Source organism: Schistocerca serialis, chromosome 9 (assembly GCF_023864345.2).
Source record: "Schistocerca serialis cubense isolate TAMUIC-IGC-003099 chromosome 9, iqSchSeri2.2, whole genome shotgun sequence".
Classification (NCBI taxonomy): domain Eukaryota; kingdom Metazoa; phylum Arthropoda; class Insecta; order Orthoptera; family Acrididae; genus Schistocerca; species Schistocerca serialis.
In genome coordinates, this window is record NC_064646.1 from 10,920,344 (window position 1) to 10,948,106 (window position 27,763).

The 27,763-nt window shown below is 44.7% G+C and overlaps 1 protein-coding gene across 1 annotated transcript in view; it reads left to right on the forward strand.

Annotated features, from left to right (window-relative positions):
• LOC126418926 (glucose dehydrogenase [FAD, quinone]-like) overlaps window positions 1-27,763 on the forward strand; it is a 669,636-nt gene that overhangs the window by 108,731 nt on the left and 533,142 nt on the right. The gene's annotated exons all lie outside the window — the stretch shown is intronic.

A 27,763-nucleotide genomic window follows, 5' to 3' on the forward strand; every position in this document is an offset into this window, starting at 1 on the left:
AGGTCAGCAGTTGACGGACAGTGCTAGCAGTCGTAGTCAAAACAATGTGATGTTTGACTAATATTTAATGTATTTGTATAATTATAATTGTTTTATATGTGTAGTAATTAGCAGCGTGAGTGTTGTATGAGTGAAGAAGAAAAGAAGTAAATGAAAATTGTTTTGTTTATTCACGAAGTACCAGTTATAATATACAGGGGATTTACTATAATTAAATGTGCAGTCAGTTTATGGTACTAATAAATCGTGAGTAGAACACAAATTAATCAGTAATTTCAGAACGAGTAATTTTATATTTGATATTTTTCTAAATTTATTTCTTTAGCAATTGCCATAGAAAGTGTTGTGACTTGGCAAGACAGCCAAGTCACTATGAGAGGAAGCCGAAAGGCACGCGTTAAGCTCACGCAGACTGGCGTGAGGTCTGGAACAGGTCAGAGAAATAAGACTAGCAAAACAGGAGGTAACTGGTATAATACTTAACTTTAATCCACAATTGGTGAACATCGGTTTGACGGTACAGGCATTTCCATATTAATATAAATTGAATACGGCGCCTTGCTAGGTCGTAGCAAATGACGTAGCTGAAGGCTATGCTAACTATCGTCTCGGCAAATGAGAGCGTATTTGTCAGTGAACCTTTCCTAGCAAAGTCGGCTGTACAACTGGGGCGAGTGCTAGGACGACTCTCTAGACCTGCCGTGTGGCGGCGCTCGGTCTGCAATCCTGACAGTGGCGACACGCGGGTCCGACGTATACTAACGGACCGCGGCCGATTTAAAGGCTACCACCTAGCAAGTGTGGTGTCTGGCGGTGACACCACAGAAAGAAATGTTTTACTATGATTGGTCATTGAAGTAAAGCGCGGCTTAGCGCGGGATAATACTGCAACCTGATTTGCTGTTTGTGATATCAGCCAATCAGAAAAATGCAGGCTTGCGCCAATCTATGCTGGGAAAAGAGCCTTTGGTGTGATCTAGGTATAGTCAGGGCTGAGGGTTCGAACTAGTTACATCTAAATGAAAGCAGCTCCGACGAAAGTACTGTAAAATCACGGAAAAATGCTAATTACGAGTTCGCGAAATAGTACAAAGTGTATTTAAGTGAACGATATAGTGGAAGTCGTGTGGAATTTCGGACGGAATATCAAAATTATTTCTTTTGACTGTCAGTTAAAACCGCATGGCGTGTTGTGCGGTCTAAGACTGGAACAGGTATTACGTGTAGAGCAGAGTGCACAACATTTGAGCGATTATTTTCATAACTAAACGATCCAGTGAACTCTATTAACTTCTGTTACGGATGTATAAACCGTAAACTGGCTACGTGTGTGATTGTGGTGTGCGTGGGAACTTTACATTGTGTATCCACTTAGTACGGACTTGGCAGTATTAACTGTGATCTTTATCGTAAAAATACACCTGAAAATTTACATTGCCAAGTTAAAACTTTTATTTCAGTAGCCGGCCACATCCCGTTTACCGTATGTATGTTGCGAAATGTAGTAGACAGTAGTGGTCTAGTATTTTCTACTACAGCTTTTAGCTAGACAAATGAACATTGCTGGACAGTGGCAGGGCGGTAGAAAGAAACGTGCCGCGCCGCAATTTCACATGTATTTTCCTGACAATTTGGAATATCTTGAACCATTTTATGTCGAACGCATTTTATAGGTTGGCATATCCACTGAACATGTCTTTATTTTTCTTAAGCCTTGCTTCCATTATCGGGCGCCACGTCTGAAATGCTTCTCTAATTTCTTTTCCTTTCCTAAAGCAAAAAATGGCACGTTAGACGGATACTCCGCATTCGGCGAATATTTACTATTTGCACGATATACGAGAGAAAATTGTCAGAGCATGTGCTTCGATAAGTGCCGATGTGATAAGAAATACCACTCAATCCATGATAAAAAGATTGCAGCACTTCATTCATACCAATGGTCATCACTTCGAACACCCTCTGTAAATGGACGTTCATCTTCGTGATCGTCGTTGACCTTCAAATGGTTCAGATGGCTCTGAGCGCTATGGGACTCAACTTCTGAGGTCATCAGTCCCCTAGAACTTAGAACTACTTAAACCTAACTAACATAAGGACATCACACACATCCATGCCCGAGGAAGGATTCGAACCTGCGACCGTAGCGGTCTCGCGGTTCCAGACTGTAGCGCCTAGAACCGTACGGCCACTCCGGCCGGCCGTCGTTGACCTTCAAAGACCTTACTGTTACACATCATTGGATTCGTCTCGATAGCCGCTACCAGGAAATAAGAAAAAAACTATAGCATTCCATTTAAAAAAGCAAAATTAACCTTCATATCTCTGACGCGATCGCACCTAGCAACTAAACACCAACGTCGTATTATGGCCCCCGTTGTCCCATTCAAACTTCTGTCTCTCAAACTATTCAGCTCCTGTCATACTTTCGGAGTTTTGCTTGATGGCAATATTTAGTGACTCACCCTGTATAGAGAGGGCTCGGTTAGATGGAAGCGAGGCTCTTGTGGTCCTGAGTTTGCCAGGGTAAATAAATTCATAACCAAAGAAATGTTAACTGACGGAACGTCATGCGAGCGGAGAGTTTTCATCTTATTATCGAATCCTAGATTTATGGTAGAGCCGACACCTGGACGACCTCACACGGCTAGATCTTTGTGTTGGGGAATAACTGACCCGCCTCACAGCTCAGACGTTTGCCACTCAGTTCCAAGGACGCTGCGGTGTGGAATGGTCGCGTCGTGAAGACCTTTTTCCGGACAGCGAAGGTCAATAACAGTCGATTCGTTACAACGGCACAGGCTATTACCGCTGGCAACGGTCTTGTGACATAACCACCGTGGATCGTAATCTCCCAACTGGCGGCCGCATCTCATGCGTTATGAAGCACTGGCGTGGTGCCACTAGTTCTGTTCAAGGGTTCTACAGCAGCATCTTGAGTCCGGAGTGAGCTGGTGAGCTGGGTGTGAAACATGCACGTCGATATTCGCGTCACGTGTCCCTCGAAAAAATTGCAGTCGCTTAGAGAGTATTAACGACTTTTAGAACAACGATTCTACATCTACTTCCATACTCCACAAGCCACCTGACGGTGTGTGGCGGAGAGTACCTTGAGTACCTCTATCGGTTCTCCCTTCTATTCCAGTCTCGTATTGTTCGTGGAAAGGAGTATTGTCGGTATGCCTCTGTGTGGGCTCTAATCTCTCTGATTTTATGCTCATGGTCTCTTCGCGAGATATACGTAGGAGGGAGCAATATACTGCTTGACTCCTCGGTGAAGGTATGTTCTCGAAGCTTCACCAAAAGCCCGTACCGACCTACTGAACGTCTCTCCTGCAGAGTCTTCCACTGGAGTTTATCTGTCATCTCCGTAACGCTTTCGGGATTACTAAATGATCCTGTAACGAAGCGCGCTGCTCTCCGTTGGATCTTCTGTATCTCTTCTATCAACCCTATCTGGTACAGATCCCTCACTGCTGAGCAGTATTCAAGCAGTGGGCGAACAAGCGTACTGTAACCTACTTCCTTTGTTTTCGGATTGCATTTCCTTAGGATTCTTTCAATGAATCTCAGTCTAGCATCTGCTTTACCGACGATCAACTTTATATGATCATTTCATTTTAAATCACTCCTAATGCGTACTCCCAGATAATTTATGGAATTAACTGCTTCCAGTTGCTGACCTGCTATATTGTAGCTAAATGATAAGGCATCTTTCTTTCTGTGTATTCGCAGCACATTACACTTGTCTGCATTGAGATTCAATTGCCATTCCCTGCACCAAGCGTCAATTCGCTGCAGATCCTTCTGCATTTCAGTAAAATTTTCCATTGTTTTAACCTCTCGATATACCACAGCATCATCCGCAAAAACCCTCAGTGAACTTCCTATGTCATCCACGAGGTCATTTATGTATATTGTGAACAGCAACGGTCCCATGACACTCCCCTGTGGCACACCTGAAATCACTCTTACTTCGGAAGACTTCTCTCCATTGAGAATGACATGCTGCGTTCTGTTATCTAGGAACTTTTCAATCCAATCACACAATTGGTTTGATAGCCCATATGCTCTTACATTGTTCATTAAACGACTGTGGGGAACTGTATCGAACGCCTTGCGGAAGTCAAGAAACACGGCATCTACCTGGGAACCCGTGTCTATGGCCCTCTGAGCTGGGATTCACACTATCGTCTTTTTCGAAACCCATGCTGATTCCTACAGAGTAGATTTCTAGTCTCCAGAAAAGTCATTATACTCGAACATAACACGTGTTCCAAAATTCTACAACTGATCGACGTTAGAGACATAGGTCTATAGTTCTGCATATCTGTTCGACGTCCCTTCTTCAAAACGGGGATGACCTGTGCCCTTTCCCAATCCTTTGGAACACTACGCTCTTCTAGAGACCTACGGTATACCGGTGCAAGATGGGGGGCAAGTTCCTTCGCGTACTCTGTGTAAAATCGAACTGGTATCGCATGAGGTCCAGCGACCTTTCCTCTACGACTACAAAAGCTTAAGCTCATTTTTTTTTGAAAGTTTTGAAGTTACTCTTATGAATTAATACAATTTTCTCCGGTTTCCAGCTGCGTCAGGTGGTTAAAATCCCACGAGCTTTCGACCGAGCTCAGTAATTGTCAGTTGGTAAGAACGACCGCTGTATGGCCGTGGCCGCGGCGTTATATAGCCACACTGCTGGCTGTGACGTCACTAGTACTCTCTTCCTCGCCATATAAGGTAATGTTTTCATCCCGCGTCCGTCGCGCCCGTTTTAACCTCGCGATGTCCGGGTCCCAGGCTGTGCTGAGCTGCAAACCGCCGTCCTTGTTGATGGTGTTTTCAGAGGTTTTTATTTCAATAGCTTCTTTTATGACGCTATCCCAAAATCCCTTCGTCCTCGTAACGACAGATGTTTCGTCGAATAGAATTCGGTGTCTATTTTCTGAGGCGACACAGCAGTCATTCTTACCACTTGACAATGACTGAGGAGAGCTCGGTCGAAAGCTCGTGGGATTTTAACCAACTGACGCGGCTGGAAGCCCGAGAAAATTGTATTAATTCATATCGCCGCGAAACCATGCATTCATACACACTCTTGTGAATTTCAGATTTTAAAACCATTTTTATTAATTTTAGAAAGATTTAAAGATCAATTTTACGAATTTTAGGCCGGCCGCGGTTCTAGGCGCTTCAGACCGGAACCAGGCTGCTGCTACGGTCGAAGGTTCGAATCCAGCCTCGGGCATGGATGTGTGTGATCTTCTTAGGTTAGTTAGGTTTAAGTAGTTCTAAGTATAGGGGAATGATGACCTCGGATGTTAAGTCCCATAGTGCTTCGAGCCGTTTGAACCATTTTGAACGAATTTTAGGATGATTTTAGAGGTTGCAAAAGAACTTGATCAGGACTGTGCAAAGTATTTATATCTACTGTGATACAAATTGAAACTGTTGTAAGAGCAATACAAAATATGTCTACAAATGGTTTTGTCAAATATTGTTGTTGTGGTCTTCAGTCCAGAGACTGTTCTGATGCAGCTCTCCATGCTAGTCTATCCTGTGCAAGCTTCTTCATCTGCCAGTACCTAGTGCAACCTACATCCTTCTGAATCTGCTGAGTGTGTTCATCTCTTGGTCTCCCTCTACGATTTTTACCCTCCAAGCATCCCTCCAATACTAAATCGGTGATCCCTTGATGCCTCAGAACATGCCCTACCAACCGATCCCTTCTTCTAGTCGTGCCACAAATTTCTCTTCTCCCCAATTCTATTCAATACCTCCTCATTAGTTGTGTGATCTACCCAATAAAATATATACTGTAAAACTGTAAATTAGCGGAAGCATACTAGTGTTGTGCTACGCCAACAGTGCACAAGAATGCACAACAAACGCGAATGCCGTATGCCTGCGACATTCGCTTACAGATGAGTCAGTACGTAGTAGGTAGTGAGATGAAGGGCACGAAATATTCGAAGTTCAGCGGTTGTGAACATCTCGAAATGCACAAAGTTATTTCATTGTGTTATAACGTTGTTTATAACCAACTACAATTTGAAGATACAGGGTATCAGTGCCAGCTTAACATTTATGGTCTACTGCACGATTATTCTGCTATTCACAATTAAGTGCCAGGCAGATGGTTCATTGAATCACCTTTAAGAGATACTTCCCTACCGTTCCACGGGGTCAAGACTTAAATCTTCCCGTGCGAGGTCTGGTTTCTCTTATTTTATTACGATGATCATCTATATGTTTTGACCAAAAATGCGCTTTAACGGTGCTCGAAAACTACGTTTCTACTCTGGATTTTACATCTTGACTAATAACGTACTTTTAACGTAGGCAATGTTGCCACAGCGAAATGATAGGGACGATACTAGTCATCATGAACCCTAATTGTCAGTACGGCTTTACAGAATCAATAACAATATTGAGACAGCGCCGGACGCTGTGTCCGAGCGGTTCTAGGCGCTTAAGTCCGGAACCGCGCTGCTGCTATGGTCGCAATTCGAATCCTGCCTCGGGCATGGGTGTGTATGATGTCCTTAGATTAGTTGGGTTTAAATAGTTCTAACAAGGGAACCTCCCCATCGCACCCCCCTCAGATTTAGTTAAAAGTTGCCAGAATGGATAGGCCTTGAAAATCTGAACACAGATCAATCGAGAAAACAGGAAGAAGTTGTGTGGAACTATGAAAAAATAACCAAAATATGCAAACTGAGTAGTCCATGTGCAAGATAGGCGACATTAAAGATAATGTGATCCCAGGAGCGCCGTGGTCCTGTGGTTAGCGTGAGCAACTGTGGAAGAAATGGTCCTTGGTTCAAGTCTTCCTTCTAGTGAAAATTTTAATTTTTTATTTTCAGACAATTATCAAAGTTCAGGCACACACACACACTCCACACTTCGCTCTCCAAAATTCCAGGACATGTTCAGATTTGCTTGGACATATGCAGGATTTGACGGTCTACACACGGAAAAATTTGAAAACGTTTTGACAGAGCACAGGGAAACTGTTGCGTTCATTTGTCGCAGTTTATGTGACAAACTCTTATGTTTTCATCACTTTTTTGGGAGTAATTATCACATCCACAAGAAAACCTAAATCGGGCAATGTAGAAGAATGTTTTTACCCATTCGCCAAGTGTACAAGTTAGGTGTGTCGACAACATATTCCTGTCATGTGACTCACATGCCGTCACCAGTGTCGTATAGAATATATCAGACGTGTTTTCCTGTGGAGGAATCGGTTGACCTATGACCTTGCGATCAAATGTTTTCGGTTCCCATTGCAGAGGCACGTCCTTTCGTCTACTAATTGCACGGTTTTGCGGTGCGGTCGCAAAACGCAGACACTAAACTTATTACAGTGAACAGAGATGTCAATGAACGAATGAGCAGATCATAACTTTGCGAAAATAAAGAAAAAATTTTCGCTCGAGGGGAGACTTGAACCAAGGACCTCTCACTCCGCAGGTGCTCACGCTAACCACGGGACCACGGCGCTCCTGGACTCACGTTATCTTTAATGTTGCTTATCTTACACATGGACTACTCAGTTTGTATATTTTGCTTATTTTATCATAGTTCCACACAACTTCTTCCTGTTTTCTCGATTGATCTGTGTTCAGTTTTTCAAGGCCTATTCACTGTGCCAACTTACAACTAAATCTGAGGGGGGTGCGATGGGGAGGTTCCCTTGTAAGTCTAGGGGACTGATGACCTCAGATGTTAAGTCCCAAAGTGCTTAGAGCCATTTGAACCATTGAGACAGCTTTGAGGAAAAACTCGGTTTTTGAATTTTGCTAGCGTAGTACTCGCAATTAGATTTCTCTTCGATTCATTCCAGGTTTGAAGAGGCCTCACTGACAAGATCAGTAGCTTCTACACATCGTACTGGACGCTTTTGAAAGAAAAGAAAATATGTAAAAAGTGAAAAGAGAGTTGAAACAAAGAAATAAAGGAGAGCTCAACGCATCGTCGATATCACAGGCATTGCAGACTTAACATAAACTCATTTGGATAAGAACTGTGTGTTAGCAGGGAGCGTTCTGTGGATTTCCTGCGGACACTTACGGTCATTCTTTTGAATCACTTAGAAAAACGCCTCACAACATAAGTCAGGAAACTACACATACAGGATGTAGGCCACTTGACAAAAAAAGCTGTCCTTGAAATAACCGATTTGTAAAGTTTCCTTGTGTCATTGTGACGCCAACTGCTGCTCAAATTGCTGCTGCAGATGCAGTCCGATGCGCCAAGAGTGCAACGCTGAACACTATAGTCTTCCCTCTGACAAGGGAACCTCCCCATCGCACCCCCCCTCAGATTTAGTTATAAGTTGGCACAGTGGATAGGCCTTGAAAAACTGAACACAGATCAATCGAGTAAACAGGAAGAAGTTGTGTGGAACTATGAAAAAAAAAAAGCAAAATATACAAACCGAGTAGTCTACGTGCTACATATCCAACATTAACGTATATGTGAGGTCACGAGCGCCGTCGTCCCGTGGTTAGCGTGAGGAGCTACGGTCCCCGGTTCAAACCTACCGTCGAGTAAAAATTTTAGTTTCTTTATTTCCGCAAAGTTATGATCTGTCCGTCCGTTCATTGACGTCTCTGTTCACTGTAATAAGTTTTGTATCTGTGTGCGACCGCACCGCGAAACCGTGCGATTAGTCGACGAAAGGACGTGCCTCTCCAATGGCAACATAAAACATTTGATCGCAAGGTCATAGGTCAACCCATTCCTCCACAGGAAAACACGTCTAATATATTCTATACGACACTGGTGACGACATGTGCGTCACATGACAGGAATATGTTGTCGACTCACCTAACTTGTACACTTGGCGAATGGGTAAAAAGATTCTTCTACCTTGTCCGATTCAGGTTTTCTTGTGGATTCAGGTTTTCTTGTGGATGTGATAATCACTCCCAGAAAAGTTATGAAAACATAAGGGTTTGCCACATCAACTGCAACAAATGAATGCAACAGTTTCATAGTCACACGGTTTTCCCTGTGCTCTGTCAAAACATATGTTTTTAACGTTTTCATACAACGTCCCCATACTACGGTGCAGTTACCTCGCATCGGACGGACGGACGGACGGACGGACAGATAATAACTGTCTGAAAATAAAAAATTAAACTTTTCAGTCGAGGGAAGACTTGAACCAAGGACCTCTGATTCCGCAGCTCCTCACGCTAACAACGAGACCGCGGCGATCCTGAACGTAGACAAACCTTGTTGTTGCCTATGTTGCGCATGGACTACTCGGTTTGTATATTTTGCTTATTTTTTTCATAGTTCCACACAACTTCTTCCTGTTTTCTCAATTGATCTGTGTTCAGTTTTTCAAGGCCTATCCACTGTGCCAAATTATAACTAAATCTGAGGGGGGTGCGATGGGGAGGTTCCCTTGTCAGTAGTGGCATGTGGACGTCGGGACGCAATCTTCTCGCGCCTGTACATTCCTATGAGCAACGCTGCCAGCAATCGTGTACAGCGGTCACACTCCTGCCAAGCCTTTCTGCAATATCGCAGTAGCAACATCCAGCTTCTCGTTGCCCTATTAAACGACTTAATTCAAAGTCAGTGTCTATAATGGTGTCTTTCTCACCTTAAAGGCGTTCTTGACTAACATCAAATGGTTCAAATGGCTCTGAGCACTATGGGACTTAACAGCTGAGGTCATCAGTCCTCCAGACTTAGAACTACTTAAACCTAACTAACATAATGACATCACACACATCCATGCCCGAGGCAGGATTCGAACCTGCGACTGTAGCAGCAGCGCGGTTCCGGACTGAAGCGTCTAGAACCCCATCCACAGCAGCCGGCGACTAACATCAATTCACCACATTCAGTCTCAAAGGTAATAAACACTCACGACAGTTATAGCGTGTAGCTAAAGTAAAACTGATTTGCATCATCGTAGTGGCGTCAAGCAGTACATTGCTCCCTCCTACGTATATCTCGCGAAGAGACCATGAGGATAAAATCAGAGAGATTAGAGCCCACACAGAAGCATACCGACAACCCTTCTTTCCACGAACAATACGAGACTGGAATAGAAGGGAGAACCGATAGAGGTACTCAAGGTACCCTCCGCCACACACCGTCAGGTGGCTTGCGGGGTATGGATGTAGATGTAGATGTAGATCATGTCACAGCTGAAGAAAAGAGCCTAGCAGCTTTCATTTACCTCACACAACTCATTCTTGGCGATACGATTTTTCTTCCATCGGTATACGTTACCTACCTCATTTCTTGTGTAATATGTTGTTTCGGAAACATTGTGTGGCGTTTTGTAAAACAGGATGTACGCGGTTCAGTCACATGAAATGTGATGATCGCCTATGTTTGACAGTGTGTATGGTGTGTTACCTTTATGTCGGCTGAATTCGGAGGGCAGCGGAGAGCGGAAGAAGGAATCCCGGCTCCCCACATTGGCCAACGTAGGGTGGAGAGCTGTGCGGGGTTAGCAAGCCACGCCCGGGCCCTGCAGTGCTGGCACTGTAAACTGGGCGTCATGCTTCCACGAAACGAGTACTCACGCACGGAAGTAAAAATCGCCTTAAATGTTGTTCAGAATCGAAACTGAAATCGTCTTACGCACTAACAGTGTTAATAAAGATCCCAACTGCAGCGATTAAGTACGCTTACCACAACGAAAGGAAACAGCACGAAACAAAACTTACGACGCTGTGAATGGTAGACTGTTTTTCGGGTTTATTGAAGCTTTTGTAGAAACATTTGAAACCGTGTTGTTATTCGGTTTCACGGGAGTGATCTTCCGCTCGTGTGTCTGATTCTTTATCGCTTACTTCTGATGTGGCTGTATTAGATAATTTCATCAACAGTGGGACTGTACTGTAGCATCAATGTGTTTCGCAATAATATGCTAATCAGCGGTGTTTTCATACGAAGCAATACAGCAGTAATGAAAGGAAACAATATGACGTAGTTCGGTCGACATAGAGAGCTTCTTAAAAGCAGTATCGAACAACATATCTACACTACTGGCCATTAAAATTGCTACAGCACGAAGATGACGTGCTACAGACGCGAAATTTAACCGACAGGAAGAAGATGCTGTGATATGCAAATGATTAGCTTTTCAGAGCATTCACACAAGGTTGGCGCCGGTGGCGACACCTACAACGTGCTGACATCAGGAAAGTTCCCAACCGATTTCTCATACAGAAACAGCAGTTGCCTGGTGAAACGTTGTGATGCCTCGTCTAAGGAGGAGAAATGCGTACCATCACGTTTCCGACTTTGATAAAGGTCGGATCGTAGCCTATCAGAGAGAGGAACTTACACTTCAAAATGGAAAACCATTTCACATGGAGTACCCCAAGGTTCTGTCTTAGGTCCCATTGTTTTTGTTTTACACAAATGATCTGCCACTTAATACTGAGTGTCACTCAGTTTTATTTACAGATGACACATCTTTAATCACTGAAGGACATTACGGTCAAATTCCACAAACTATATTAAATACTTTAGAAAACTTAGATAACTGGTTTGATTTAAATGGGTTAAAATTAAACATGGAAAAGACTAAGTCAATGCAATTTAAAACAAAACAAGCAGAATTAAATGATATTCAGGTCAGTTACAGAAACCAGGATTTCCAGGAAGGTAGCTGTATGAAATTCCTTGGAATGCAACTAGATAAAAATCTATCATGGGACTCACACATACAGTACCTTGCAAATAAATTAAATAGCCTAGCATATGCAATAAGAATATTGTAGAATGCTACCAGTATGGGCATAATGAAAGTAGTATATCACAGCTACTTTGAGTCAGTAATAAGGCATGGAATTGTATTTTGGGGTAACGCAAACCGTATGTGTCGAATACTAAAACTTCAGAAACCCATCATCAGAAATATGCACAATGTAGGGCGAAGAAAATCATGTCGCTGAGTATACTAAGTGTTCCCTCACCATCCATATATGAGCTGATTATCTTTGTACACAGTAACCCTGATTTATTTGTAGCAAATCATTTTGAACATGATTACAACACCAGAAATCAAAACAATTTTATGCTGCCCACCCACCGTTTAAAACTTTATGCTCAAACTCCACATTATAAGGGTATGAAAATTTATAACAAAGTGAAAGGAATAGAATTGCTCAGCAAAAATTTAGAAACACTGAAAAAATCCTTATATGAGAAACTAGTGCAGAAATGTTACTATTCAGTAGAAGAATTCATAAATGATAACTGAAAATTTGAGGAGGAGAGAGCTAGTACTTAGGACTGTTAATCTTAAAAGTTTGCTACTTTTGAAGAAAAATTATTAATTGCTTAGTTATGTAATTATTCAGTACTGTATATTACTGGTACTATGAGGAAAATTGTAAATCAGTTTTTGTGTTTTGACGAGTCTCCTGTACTTTTAAGTCAATAACTTTAAATTGTATGTTATGATACAATATACTTCTACTACTACTACAAAACAGTAACAAAAGCAGACGACAGTAGATACTACACAATCAAGATATTATTGCACTTGGTCTCCAGTGGCCGTTGTCGTAAACGCGCGGTAACATTACAGTAAGCAGAAGCCATGTTCATTTTTTCGACTATCGTATACACTGTGGAAATCAGAACAGCTTCACTAGCTGGTCGTTTGAACAGCAGAGAACATTCCGATAGGCTTCAAGCGCACAGGTAAACACGACAGCCGACAAAAGTGCCCTCCATCTCAGGTGAAATAATATTGTGGTCGACATATGCCTTACGTAAGTACGCTACGGTCAGCTGCCTATGTTACCTACACCCAAAAAGCGAATACCTGTCGGCCGAAGCCTTCCGATGTCTATCGACTTTACTGATTCAGGACTGTCGAGCGGTCTGCCAACTAACAGTTAACGCACTGCAACGCGTGTAGGGGGGATGCGGAATACAGTGCAGTCGCTGTCGTAAAGTGCAAACGGAGCGCTTTTTGTGACGTCCAAATTAGCACGATCATGAGCTTTTGGAGCCAAGGGTAGAATAATTTCTGAAAAAGCTATGTTTGTAAAATGTTCGTGTGCCGCAGTGGTTAAAGAGTACTCTCTCTCTCTCTCTCTATTCGTTTAGTCGGTTCCGACTCTTCGTGATCCCATGAACCAAATCACGCCACTTTTTCCTGTCTTGCACTTTCTCCCGTAGACCTTCCAGGTTGGAACACATTGCTTCTGTGATGCCATCGATCCATCTCATCCTCTGACGTCCTCTTCTTCTAGTTCCTTCAATCTTCCCCAGCATTAATGTTTTTTCCAGCGAGGCATGCCTTCGCATTGTGTGTCCAAAGTAGGTCAGCTTTTGTTTTAAGATTAGACCTTCCAGAGAGAAATCTGGTTTAATTTGCTCCAATATTGATCTGTTGGTTCTCTTTGCAGTCCATGGAACTGTAAGAAGTTTCCTCCAACACCACAATTCGAAGGAGTCAATTCTTCGCCGTTCAGCCTTTCTAATGGTCCAGGTCTCACATCCATACAACTGGAAAGACCATAGCCCTCACAATACGGATCTTTGTTGCTAGTGTTATATCTCTGGACCTTATAACCTTGTCAAGGTTTGACATCGCCTGTCTACCGAGCAACAGGCGTCTCCGGATTTCATGGCTGCAGTCACCGTCAGCAGAGATCTGGGAACCGAGATAACTGAATGTGGTCACTACCTCCATGGTTTCTCCTGCTATATCCCACGAATTGGTAGGTGTAGTTGCCATAATTTTCGTTTTCTTCACATTCAGCATAAGACCAGCCTTTCAACTTTCGTCTTTCACCTTCAGTAAGAGTGTTCTCAAATCTTCTTCACTTTCTGCCAATAGGATCGTATCATCCGCGTACCTGAGGTTGTTTACATTTATTCCAGCTATTTTAATTCCTGTTTCTCCTTCATCTAGCCTCGCATTCCTCATGACATGTTCTGCATACAGATTGAATAAGTACGGTGACAGTATGCAGCCTTGCCGGACCCCTTTCTGAATCTTTATCCATTTCGTTGTTCCATACATAGTTCTCACCGTGGCTTCTTAAAGAGTACTATGCACTGCAAAATGGCGCTGTCCAGAACCGACTCCAAGGCAACAGTGGTGCACCACGGGCCATAGCTGACAGGGGTGAACGACGGCTGCAGAGTTTTCTACGGGCGAATAGACGAGCGACTGTTGAGCAACTGAATAAAATGTTCTCGGGTTTCCAACCGCGTCAATTGCTTAAAACTAAACGAACTTTCGGCCAAGCGCTCCTTGGCCATTGTCAAGTGGTATGACTGCCAGTGGGCTGTTGGTGCACCCTTATATACGCTAGCTGCCGGCTGTGACGTCACTGGAGCCCGTGACATTGCCATATATGGACATGTTTTGAGTTGGCGTTCGATGTGCCCTCTTCAACCGCGCGATCGCTGGATACCACGCAGCGCTGAGCTGCAAGCCACCGTACTTACTCAAGGTGTTTGTGGTAATTTTTATTTCTAAACTGTCCCAGAAGCCGTGAGTGCGAGCCACGACAGAGGTATCGTCATATTTTATGTGGTGACCGTTTTCTAACGCATGCTCAGCTAACGCAGATTTCTCTGGGTAGCGTAGGCGATAATACCTCTCACGTTCTTTCGTGCGTTGTTCCACAGTGCGCACTGTTTATCCGATATACTTCTGGCCACACTCACAAGGTATTTCGTAGACTCCAGGCGTTCTGAGACCTACTGCGTCTTTAACTGGTCTCAGTAATTGACGGATTTTCGTTGGAGGCCTGGTTCAAATGGTTCTGAGCTCTATTGGACTTAATATCTGTGGTCATCAGTCCCCTAGAACTTAGAACTACTTACACCTAACTAACCTAAGGACATCACACACATCCATGCCCGAGGCAGGATTCGAACCTGCGACCGTAGCAGTCGCGTGGTTCCGGACTGAGCGCCTAGAACCGCTAGACCACCGCGGTTGGAGGCCTGAAGATTGATTTGATCTTGTGTCTTTTCAACAGGCGGCTTATCTTGCCTAACACAGATCGACAGAATGGCAGCAAAGCACGTTTCTTTTCCTGCTCTTCGTCGGTGGTCTTATTCTGATATGTCCCAGAAATGACTTGTTTCATTTGATGGGCGCTGTAGCCGTTATTCCTGAAAACCTTGCGTAGGTGGCTCAGTTCATGGGGCAGGTTATCGTCTTCTGATATTACTCTTGCACGATGCACCAATGTTTGTAATACTGTGCGCTTCTGTGCTGGATGATGATGGATAGTGGCGTGCAGGTACGGGTCTGTGTGGGTGGGTTTTCTGTAGACACTGTGGCCAAGGCACCCATTTCGTTTACGGTGGACAACGACGTCGAGGAAATGCAATTCATTACCTTTTTCTACCTTCATGGTGAACTGGATACTACTGTTGATGCCATTGAGGTGTTCCAAAAACTCGTGTAGTTTCTCGCGTCCGTGTGGCCAATTGACGAACGTGTCGTTAACGGATCGAAAGAAACACTTCGGCTTCAATGGCGCAGTATCTATGGCAATATCCCCAAAATTCTTCATGAAGAGGTTTGCAACAGGTGGAGCCAACAAGCTACCCATTGCTGCGCCGTCTGTCTGATCGTGATACTGGCCGTTGTACACGAAATAGGAGGACGTAAGAGTGTGCCTAAATAGCTCGACCACGTCACTTACAAAGTACTGGGAAATTAGGTGCAAAGCGTCTTTGATAGACACATTCGTAAACAGCGCCACTACATCAAAACTGACCATAATATCACCCTCACTAAGGCGTAGACGGTTTAATCTGCTGATAAATTCTGCTGAGTTTTTATATGATGTCCACAGTGTCCCACATGTGGAGCGAGGAGCTTGGCAAAGTACTTCGCCAGCTTGTTTGTTGGAGAAACTATTGTGGACACAATAAGGCGAAATGGCGTCCGGTCCTTGTGTATCTTCGGTAAACCATAAGCAGTAGGTGGTCCAGGCGCCTGTGGGAGAAGATCCTTAACCACACTGTCTTCCACTGAAGATCGCTTAAGAAGTTCTGATGTTTTTCTTACCGTTCTTGATGTCCGGTAGCGTGGGAGCTTCCGATAAGTATCTTCGTTCAGTAGCGCACAGATGTTCATAACATAGTCCTCGAACTCCGTAATTACGGCGGCATTGCCCTTGTCAGCAGGAAGTACCACAATGTTTTCATCACCACGTAGTGCTCGAAGGCCGTTGCGCTCAGCCCTGGTCATGTTGGATGCTGGTAACTTCACCTTTGTCAGTACACGGCTGGTTTCTCGCCGTATTTCGTCCGCTGTTTCAGGTGGGAGCTTATGGACTGCCTGTCCAACACCGCTTACTATTTCACAGACAGGAATGTCCCACGATGAAGGTGCGAAATTAAGTCCTTTCTTAAGTGCCGACATTGCACCCGCGTCTGTATCTCACGCAGTCAAGTTGATGACGGTGCGTTCTGCAGATCTGTAGTCCGCACCATATTGTTGTTGCGAAATGCGGCCGAACTTTCCTTTCTGCGTCTATGTAGTTCGTTTCTGTGCTGACGTATGTTGAGAAACCGTAGCAGCGTCGACCCATTCCCAGTCCAAAGCTGTGAGTATTCTTGATAACTGCAGGTGCATGGCCATAAGAGCACGTCTATTTGCATCCAGCTGTTGCCTTGTGTGGTGAATCCTTTCTCGTAATAATACAAAGCTGGCACGACGAAATATCCTCCTGGTGGCAGCGGTGTTGATGTGATGGGATACCATAGCAAATTGTGGAATGGTCTTGAGCAGGCTCATCCAAGAATTGCGCCCGGCGGGCGCGACCGCGCCCCGCGGGCGCAAGGCAGTGTAGTTCAGCGCCCCGTCCGCGAAAGTGTGTCGCTAGTGTCGACATAGGAGCGAGCGAGAGAGAGAGAGAGAGAGAGAGAACTGCGGAGCGAGTGTGAGAGCGAGCAGCACTGCTCTGCGCTGGACTGCTCCGCGGTCAGATCTAACGTAAACAAAATATTCTATTTTAGAATTCATTTTATGTAAGGGATATATAGTCTCATTCTTACTGTTAGTAGTTACAAGTAAGTATTTTTTGTTATACTTCGTGCTACAGTTTTTTGTATCCCTTTTCAGACTTTAGAAATCGGATCCTTAGTTTGTTGTTTTGTACGTAATATTTTTAACTGACTAAGTTTGAAAACTTATTAAAATAGAATTAAGGTTATAAAGCTCTTTAATTCTTACAGTCAACATTGTTAAATAAGATAATTAACATTTTACACGTTTTTCTTCTTCGAGGAAACGATTTTGTCTAGGCTAGGTACAATATTCCGTGAGACTGCCAACCTCAAAGAATTGGTCAAATTTTTATCGCCAAGGAATGAAGGGTTCTTAGTTTTAGCAAGCTTTAAAAGAGAGAAAAAGCGCTCACAAATATACGTGGAACCAACCATTGAGAGAACTTTGGCCGTGTGCTTGTTCAAAAGAGGATGTTTCTCTCGTGGAAGACAGCTGTAAAAGTCATCCAAAGTTTTACACATAAGAAGGTGGTCCTTCAGGCGGATATGGCACTGTAGGTCAATCAGCTCTAGTTGAAGCACTTGTGAGACGTCCTATGCCGAAGGGAAAACGGCCGAACAAATACACTCCTGGAAATTGAAATAAGAACACCGTGAATTCATTGTCCCAGGAAGGGGAAACTTTATTGACACATTCCTGGGGTCAGATACATCACATGATCACACTGACAGAACCACAGGCACATAGACACAGGCAACAGAGCATGCACAATGTCGGCACTAGTACAGTGTATATCCACCTTTCGCAGCAATGCAGGCTGCTGTTCTCCCATGGAGACGATCGTAGAGATGCTGGATGTAGTCCTGTGGAACGGCTTGCCATGCCATTTCCACCTGGCGCCTCAGTTGGACCAGCGTTCGTGCTGGACGTGCAGACCGCGTGAGACGACGCTTCATCCAGTCCAAAACATGCTCAATGGGGGACAGATCCGGAGATCTTGCTGGCCAGGATAGTTGACTTACACCTTCTAGAGCACGTTGGGTGGCACGGGATACATGCGGACGTGCATTGTCCTGTTGGAACAGCAAGTTCCCTTGCCGGTCTAGGAATGGTAGAACGATGGGTTCGATGACGGTTTGGATGTACCGTGCACTATTCAGTGTCCCCTCGACGATCACCAGTGGTGTACGGCCAGTGTAGGAGATCGCTCCCCACTCCATGATGCCGGGTGTTGGCCCTGTGTGCCTCGGTCGTATGCAGTCCTGATTGTGGCGCTCACCTGCACGGCGCCAAACACGCATGCGACCATCAATGGCACCAAGGCAGAAGCGACTCTCATCGCTGAAGACGACACGTCTCCATTCGCCCCTCCATTCACGCCTGTCGCGACACCACTGGAGGCGGGCTGCACGATGTTGGGGCGTGAGCGGAAGGCGGTCTAACGGTGTGCGGGACCGTAGCCCAGCTTCATGGAGACGGTTGCGAATGGTCCTCGCCGATACCCCAGGAGCAACAGTGTCCCTAATTTGCTGGGAAGTGGCGGTGCGGTCCCCTACGGCACTGCGCAGGATCCTACGGTCTTGGCGTGCATCCGTGCGTCGCTGCGGTCCGGTCCCAGGTCGACGGGCACGTGCACCTTCCGCCGACCACTGGCGACAACATCGATGTACTGTGGAGACCTCACGCCCCACATGTTGAGCAATTCGGCGGTACGTCCACCCGGCCTCCCGCATGCCCACTATACGCCCTTCGCTCAAAGTCCGTCAACTGCACATACGGTTCACGTTCACGCTGTCGCGGCATGCTGCCAGTGTTAAAGACTGCGATGGAGCTCCGTATGCCACGGCAAACTGGCTGACACTGACGGCGGCGGTGCACAAATGGTGCGCAGCTAGCGCCATTCGACGGCCAACACCGCGGTTCCTGGTGTGTCCGCTGTGCCGTGCGTGTGATCATTGCTTGTACAGCCCTCTCGCAGTGTCCGGAGCAAGTATGGTGGGTCTGACACACCGGTGTCAATGTGTTCTTTTTTCCATTTCCAGGAGTGTATATCTATCGGCTGGCGTTCGGGCGGTCCGCCACGGCTCGGCCACTGCGACAACACACGAATTCGCCCGGGGCGCTGGCCGCGGGCGATCGCGGGCGCTAGCGCCCCAGGGGCACAGTCTGGACGACCCTGGTCTTGAGCAACTGATCGCACTGATGAACCAAGGGACTGCCGCCACTGTCTCCTCAATTACCGTTCAGCGAACGTTGCTACATACGTGCACCTGCACCTGGCTCCTGGTTCGTGCACCGTTGCTGACTGCTGCTCATCGAGACGAAGGCTGGAATTTGCTGGGAAGCGCAGCGACTGGTCGTTCATTCAGTGGCGACAGGAGGACTTTTCGGATGACTAGCGGTTTTGCTCCATCGGACAGATGGCCGTTGGCGTGAAACGTCTGAAAGCAAACATCCAGCAACAGTCGTCGGAAGGGCCCAGGCCGGAGGAGGGAGCGTTGTGGTTCTGGAAGGCACAGTAGATCAATGCAGTTATGCACCGGTTCTTGGAGACAATGTCCACCCCTACAAGCAGTTTGTTTCTTCTTCGCAAGATGGCGGCACCTACTTGTAGGACAGTGCAACATGAGTGGTTCAGAGGGTACTAGGATGAGACTACCATACTCCCCTGGTCGACAAAGTAACCGGATTCAGCCGGCCGGAGTGGCCGAGCGGTTCTAGGCGCTACAGTCTGGAACCGCGCGACCGCTACGGTCGCAGGTTCGAATCCTGCCTCGGGCATGGACGTGTGTGATGTCCCTAGGTTAGTTAGGTTTAAGTAGTTCTAAGTTCTAGGGGACTGATGACCTCAGCAGTTAAGTCCCATAGTGCTCAGAGCCATTTTTGAACAACAATTCTCTCCCCCCCCCCCCCATAGTTGACGGAGTACCCCACCTCATACGTTACTGAAACGCTTACGACCGTTCTGGAAAGCTGCAGCTATCCACATACCCAAGCCTGTGACCCGAACGAATATGTGCAGGGCTAACTTCATGGCTGAATGCATACTATTTTCTTATTTTTTATAATTTTTCAATTTTTTCCTGAATTCACATTTTAGTTTCTGCGTTTAGTTCCTGTGGTATTGCACTGCCACCCTCCTAGGAACGGCCTGAACGCTGACACATTTTTGTCTCTTCGATATATGTTTACAAAACACAAAAAAGTTAAATAAAAACAGGGAGGTGGAGAAATGTCTATAAAATACGGCAAAGAGAATCGGAGGTCGAGAACTGAAAATTAAATGGCCTTCACCGTATTGCTACGACGGATAAAAAATAAAATGCGTTTGACAGCCTGCGCGTCGTTCGCTAAAACTGTCGATAACTCCGACGGCAAACCCAAACGGGAACGTAAAGGTTTAAAATAATGCATTCCGTCAGTTAAAAGTTGGGCGTAATGTGCACGAAGTAGTGGGGCAGCACCACTTCACAAATGGCGATGGCTAAAAAGGCACTGCCCAACGCAACCTAGTTAAAATGACCTCCTCGTGGCGGGAGGGTCGACAGGAGTTAGTTCAAGCCGCTGGGAGAGGTTTGATAACCCGGAGCTTATTACCATTAAGGGAGAACCAGTGGCGATGCCAAAGTGACACCGCCTGCTGACAGACGGCAACACAGAGATCACCGGCAACTCGTGGGCTGAGGTACGACGACTGCAGCCTTGGCAGCAGCGTCAGCAGCCTCCCTTCCCGTCAGACCGACATGACCAGCAACCCACAGAAACAGTCTAGGGTGTTAGTGAACATTAACTGAAAGGGATTTGTGTTATCGCTAACATTACAATAGTTCCGTAATGGAAAAAATGGAGGGTATACATATGATGTGGGCTATAAACTGAAAGTAATAGCATATGTAGAAGAGCATGAAATCAAAGCAGCTGAGTGGCATTTCGGCACTCCATCAACAGAAAAGAACCATCCGTGATTGCAGGGCTAGTACATAAAAGCTGAAAAAAATGAGGAATATTAAATGTGCAAATAGAGGATTGAATGCAAAATGGCGAAAACTAGAAGATGACGTATTGAAATCGATTCAAGGATACCGTCCAAATGGCGCTAGTATTAATACAAAAATGATTCAAGTACGTGCTCGTAAGCTAGCGCTACAGTCGAACTTAACAAACTTTAAGCGTGGAATTGGTTGGTGCTGCAGGCTTATCAAGCGTCATGGACTTAGCATACGAACCATAACCAAAATATCTCAGAAAATTCCACAAGAGTACAAAGAGAAAGTATTATCTTTCATCTAAATCTACATACGTGCTCCGCAATCCACCATACGGTGCGTGACGGAGGGTAACTTGCACCACAACTAGCATCTTCTCTCTCTGTTCCACTCCCAAACAGAACGAGGAAAAAATGATTGCCTATGTGCCTCTGTACGAGCCCTAATCTCTCTTATCTTATCTTTGCGGTCTTTCCGCGAAATGTAAGTTCGCGGCAGTAAAATTGTACTGCAGTCAGCCTCAAATGCCGGTTCTCTAAATTTCCTCAGTAGCGATTCACGAAAAGAACGCCTCCTTTCCTCTAGAGATTCCCACCCAAGTTCCTGAAGCATTTCCGTAACACTCGCGTGATGATCAAACCTACCAGTAACAAATCTAGCAGCCCGCCTCTGAATTGCTTCTATGTCCTCCCTCAATCCGGCCTGATTGGGATCCCAAACGCTCGGGCAGTACTCGAGAACAGGTCGTATTAGTGTTTTATAAGCGGTCTCCTTTACATATGAACCACATCTTCCCAAAATTCTACCAGTGAACCGAAGACGACTATCCGCCTTCCCCACAACTGTCATTACACGCTTGTCCCACTTCCTATCGCTCTGCAATGTTACGCCCAAATATTTCCATCACTTTATTATTCAGCATCGAAAGAAAACCAGTGTGGAACTGAGGGAAATAGCGAATACGTACGAAACTCCTCTGACACTCGATGTGCGGAGTAACAGAACCGTTTTCATTAAAGATGCTAAAACCGTAACTATAGAAACAAGTGGACATGAAAAAATGCCGTACACTGTTGTCGTTTCATATTGTGCTGACGATACTACACTTAATTCAATGATCATTTTCAAGCGCAAAACAATGCCAAAACCTTCTTAAATACTGCCAGGTGTTGTTGTTTACGTACATGACAAGTGTTGGATGGGCGAGGCTGCTGCGAAATCATGGATTAACAGAATGTGGGAGAGCCGGCCGGTGTGGCCGAGCGGTTCTAGGCGCTTCAGTCTAGTACCGAGCGACCGCTACGGTCGCAGATTCGAATCCTGCATCGGGCATGGATGTGTGTGATGTCCTTAGGTTAGTTAGGTTTAAGTAGTTCTAAGTTCTAGGGGACTGATGATCTCAGATGTTAAGTCCCATAGTGCTCAGAGCCATTTAAACCATTTGAAGAATGTGGGAGAAAAGTAAATGTGCTTCATTGAAGAAGAGTTCCCTTCTTGTGCTAGATCAGTTTGGTTGTCATTTGAAAAATTCTGTGAAAGAGAAATTGAGACAGGGAAATACAGAGCTTGCTGTTATTGGTCGAGGACTTACTTCACAATTGCAACCTCTTGATGTCTCGATAAATAAGCCATTAGACATGTATATGAGAGAGGAATGGAACAAATGAATGAAACCCAACATGAATTCACGCCGAACGGAACTTTAAAACGACCTGCAATTAAACGCGTGTGTCAGTGAATAAAACAGTTCTGATCTAGAGTGAGAGAAGGCAGTATTGTCAAATCTTTCAAGAAGTGCACCATAAGTAACACACTCGATGGCTGTGAAGATCGTATTATACATGACGATTTTCGGGGACTTTAAAGGGCAGTTCGGTTTTATAAACTAAGAAACTTCCCTGTTAGGGAAGACGGCCCGTTAGCAAGAACGACCGTCCAAACAGGGCAAAAGATTCTGGATTAGTGCCTCATTCGGATCTGAGGCAAGGGAATGCTAAAGAAGAGGTAATCACGAGAAAAAGATGGCATAACCAACAAAAGGTTAACATTCTATCAGTTGGAGAGTGGAAAGTCAGAAATCTGAACATAGTAGAGAAGCTAGAATATCTGAAAAGGGAAATGAAAATGCCCAGTCTACAATTAGTGGGCGTCAGTGAAGTGAAATGGCAAGAAGATTAAAATTTCTCGTCAGACAACGTAGGGTAATATCAACAGCAACAGAAAATGGTGAAATGGGAAAGGGTTCCACATGAATAAGAGGATAGGACAGAGAGTGAGGTACTATGAGCAATTGAATGTTATTGTTCGCAACAGTATCGATAGTAAACCAAAGCCGATAACTATAGTTAGGATTACATGGCGAAGTTAGAAGCAAAAGATGAAGAGACAGAGAGAGGACAGTGAACGGGTTACTCAGGATGTGAAAGAAGATGACAAACTACTAATAAGTGGTAACGGAACGCAGTAGAACGCGAAGTAATAGAAGAAATGGTAGTGGGAGCATGTGGTCTTGGTTGTGGGAATGTGAGCGAGGAAGGATTGTTTGAGTTCCGCGTTAAACTACAGATAATAATAGCAAATACGTTATCCGGGAATCACAAGAGAAAGAAGTATATTTGGAACAGGCTAGGGACGCAGGAAGAATCCAACTCGATTTCATCATGGTCAGGCATAGATTCCAATATCTGATTACTGTATTATAAGAAGCAGACATACTCAGATTACAATTTAGTAATGATGAAGAGTAGCATGAAGTTTAAGAGAATCACATGGAAGATTCATTGTGGAAAGAAGTGGGATACTGAAGTACTGTGGAATGATGGAACACTTTTGAAGTTATGTAAGGCTGTAGATAATGCGGTAGCGAATACCACAGTAGGCAGTCCAGTGGAAAACGGCTTTACATATCTAAAATGGGCAGTTTCAGAAGCTGGACAGACTAACATGAAAGGGAGTTAAGTGCGAAAAAACAGAATAAATACTTGAACTAATAAATGAAAGAAGGAAGTACAAAGACAGGAATACAGCAATGTAACACACTTAGGGATGAAATAAATAGGAAGTAGAAGAGAGCCAAGACGACATGCCTGTAGCAAAAATGCGTAAAAAATAAAACAATGATGCTCGGAAGAACTCATTCATCGTATAGAAAACTAAAAACGACCTTCTGTGAAAGAACTGCCTCATCGTATAGAAAAGTAAAAACGACCTTCTATGACATTAAAGCAAGTGCGGCTGCATTAAGAGTGCAGTGGGAAATTGACTGTTAAAGACAGAGGAGAGAGCGGATAGGCGAAAAGAGTACAAGAGGGCATTGAAGGGGGAGGACTAGCCTGATGACACGTTAGAACGAGAAATGGAGTCGATATGGAACACATATCGTATCCAGCGTTAGAGCCAGAACTTAAAAGAATTCTGGAGGACTTAAGATCAAATAAGGTAGAAGGGACAGATAGCATTCTTTCGAAATTTCTGCAACCAGTCGATTGAAGAATCTATGAGTCTGAAGACATATAATCAGACTTTCGGAAATATAGCACCCACACATTCCCGAAAAGTGCAAGGGCAGATCAGTGCGAGAGCTAGAAAAGAAAACTGCTGGTGCGTTAGCAAGGATTAATCAGTTAGACTCCAGGAAAGGTAATGCACCAGAGAGGCAGTTCTCACATTGCGCCTGACAATGTTAACTTAGGAACCACCAAGACACATTCATACGAAATTTTTCGACCTGGAGAAAGCATTCGACAATGTAAAATGATGCAGGATGTTCGAAGTTCTGAGAAAAATAGGACTAAGCTAGAAAGACGTCGTGATGCAATTCCCTGTATGTCCATCTTTTCACAGATGGTTGCGGGACGACGGCTGTTCGGTACAGCACGTCAAAACAAACATCTTTCAATCGTCTAAATTCCCAAACTTTTATTTTATTGGACTACCAGTTTTGGCGATATATTGCGCCATCCTCAGGCCCCCTGACCGACGTGTTGGAAGATTCCCATCTTTGGTCTAGTCAAAGTGGGGGCCAGCATTCAAAGAGTGGTACCCGTAGATTTTTGAGACAGAGATCGCTTCAAACATCAACTTCCGACCCGGCAGGGGATGTTTGAAGTGACCTGGTCAGTTTTGGCACAGACAAGATTTAACTGCTGTACAGTAATCAGGGAGATTAAGAAATTACTGATTTGAGAGAAAACTGGAATATTTCACGAACAGCTGAACTGTCAAAAATATCAAACCACAGCATAAATTGAAACTTCTATACTTTCTCTTGTTCTACCTATATATTCCTAATAACTAGCAGTCACCTGTGGCTGCGTTCGTATATCAGTACTTTCGCTATACTGAGTGGTGGTGAGTAAGTAAGCTACTGTACATGGAATGACGTAAGCTGCCCGCACACGTGTCTGCCTGTTCAACTAAGCACAGCTCGTGATGTGCGCCCCCCCCCCCTCCAACCCCCCTCCTTCCACTCATCTCAAGTTGTCCTAATGCACAATCCGTCGTCAAACATAGCGTCGCTGCCTACGCTGCCTACAGAGGGACATGGACAGGAGCGCGAATCTATGCATTGTGCTGTTGGAGTAACAAACAACATACAATGCGTATATTGTGCAAACTTAGTGTGGAAGTTCGGATTGAAAACACTGAAGATTGTGTAAGCGTTGCATTCATTACTTTGAATCGTACCATGTAGCATACATCAACCAGTAAAAGCATTTTCAGAAATACGATAAAGAGCAAAAGTCACAGAGAAAACAGCTTTTTTAAAGAGCAAAAAATTTTTCCCTAATCTGCGTAATAATCTTCAAATCTATAAGTATCTTGTACTACATACTTTCTAAAGCAGCCTATGTTATTGCTCAGGTTTCAAGCTATCTTCTACCAAATATCAACTTCATCAGTTAGCTGGTTAGTCGTGATAACTTAACAGAGTTACTTTCGCACTTCACTTACGATATTAGTATGGATAAAACTTTCAGCTGCAATATATTTTTTCTATGATCCGATTCTGATGAAATAAATCCTATACGGCGCCACAAGCTATGTTCAAGTTACCAATGAAAATCCCATGAAAGAGATTAGCGTGTTCAAACATATAAACAAACAGATCGACAGTTCACATAAAACTTTAAATCACGATATCTTTTTTTTATACCTATACGGTGACGCAGGCTATCCTCTGTTTGTCTGTGACAACCCATGAACATTCGCCTAGTAGTTTTGGAGATTAGCGTGTTGAACCAGAGAAACAGATAGGTACGAAGGTTTTAGATAAAATTTAAATGAAAATATCTTTTTTTTCACCATACGATTTTTATCAACTAAAACCTACTCATTGCCACAAGTCATGCTCAAGTTACCGGCGAAATCCCACGAAAATTTGTGTTGTAGTCTTAGAGAAGGTAATCAAATGGACAAACAGGCGGACTCGACAGTTCTACAGATTTATTATTAGTACAAATTGCTGTGACTTGGCAAGACAGCCAAGTCACTATGAGAGGAAGCCGAAAGGCACGCGCTTAAGCTCACGCAGGCTGGCGCGAGGTCTGGAACAGTTAAGGGAATTAATAGTAGCAAATAAAGTACGTAGTTGATGTAATACTTAACTTTAATCCATAAGTGGTGTACATCGCTCTTGTTGATACATGTTTTATAATTTCAATATTAATTGGTAATGGCGCCTTGCTAGGTCGTAGCAAATGACGTAGCTGAAGGCTAAGCTAACTATCGTCTCGGCAAATGAGAGCGTATTTGTCAGTGAACCATTGCTATTAACGTCGGCTGTACAACTGGGGCGAGTGCTAGGAAGTCTCTCTAGACCTGCCGTGTGGCGGCGCTCGGTCTGCAATCACTGACAGTGGCGACACGCGGGTCCGGCGTATACTAATGGACCGCGGTCGATTTAAAGGCTACCACCTAGCAAGTGTGGTGTCTGGCGGTGACACCACACAAATAATAATGCGAGGGGAGTTCAGTACGTAATGGAACACACTTTTTTCTGAAAGCAAGATGGTTTTGGCTTGGTTCAAATGGCTCTAAGCACTATGGGACTTAACATCTGAGGTCATCAGTCCCGTAGACTTAGAACTACTTAAACCTAACTAACCTAAGGACATCACACACATCCATGCCCGAGGCAGGATTCGAACCTGCGACCGTAGCAGCTGCGCGGTTCAGGACCATATTATTCCCTATTCTTCTGGTTTCAAAGCTCTATTTTTCAACGTAATCGTCATTCAATGGGAAGGCCTTACCCCACGTTACTCGGAGGACCTGTATCCCCATGGTACGTCTCTACTGGTCGACGTCAGACCCAACGTGTTGCTGCATCAATAACCTCCCATTATCCACGTATTGCTTCCTGCGGAGAGTATCGTTCATGGGACCAAACAGATGAAAGTCGGAAGGTGCGAGATCCGCGCTATAGGGTGGATAAAGAAGAAGAGTCCAGTGAAGTTGTTGTGAGCTCCTCTCGGGAGCGCAGACTTGTGTGAGGCCTTGCGTTGTCATGGAAAAGAAAAACTTCGTTTGTATTTTTGTGGCGACGACTACGGCACGCTGAAGATCGGATAGGTTTGCCCGACATTGTTGCGATGGCTTCAGACGCCTCGCCCAACGAGTCACCGTGCTTTTGTTCACAGCCAGGTATCCGTAGATATTCTACAAGCGCTCATGAATATCTACGATGCTCTGGTTTTTCGCCAAGGGAAACTCACTGACAGCTCTCTGCTTGAAACACACCTCCGTTAAATGCGCATTTCGAAGGCTACGTATAGCGTTGCCACATATCGGA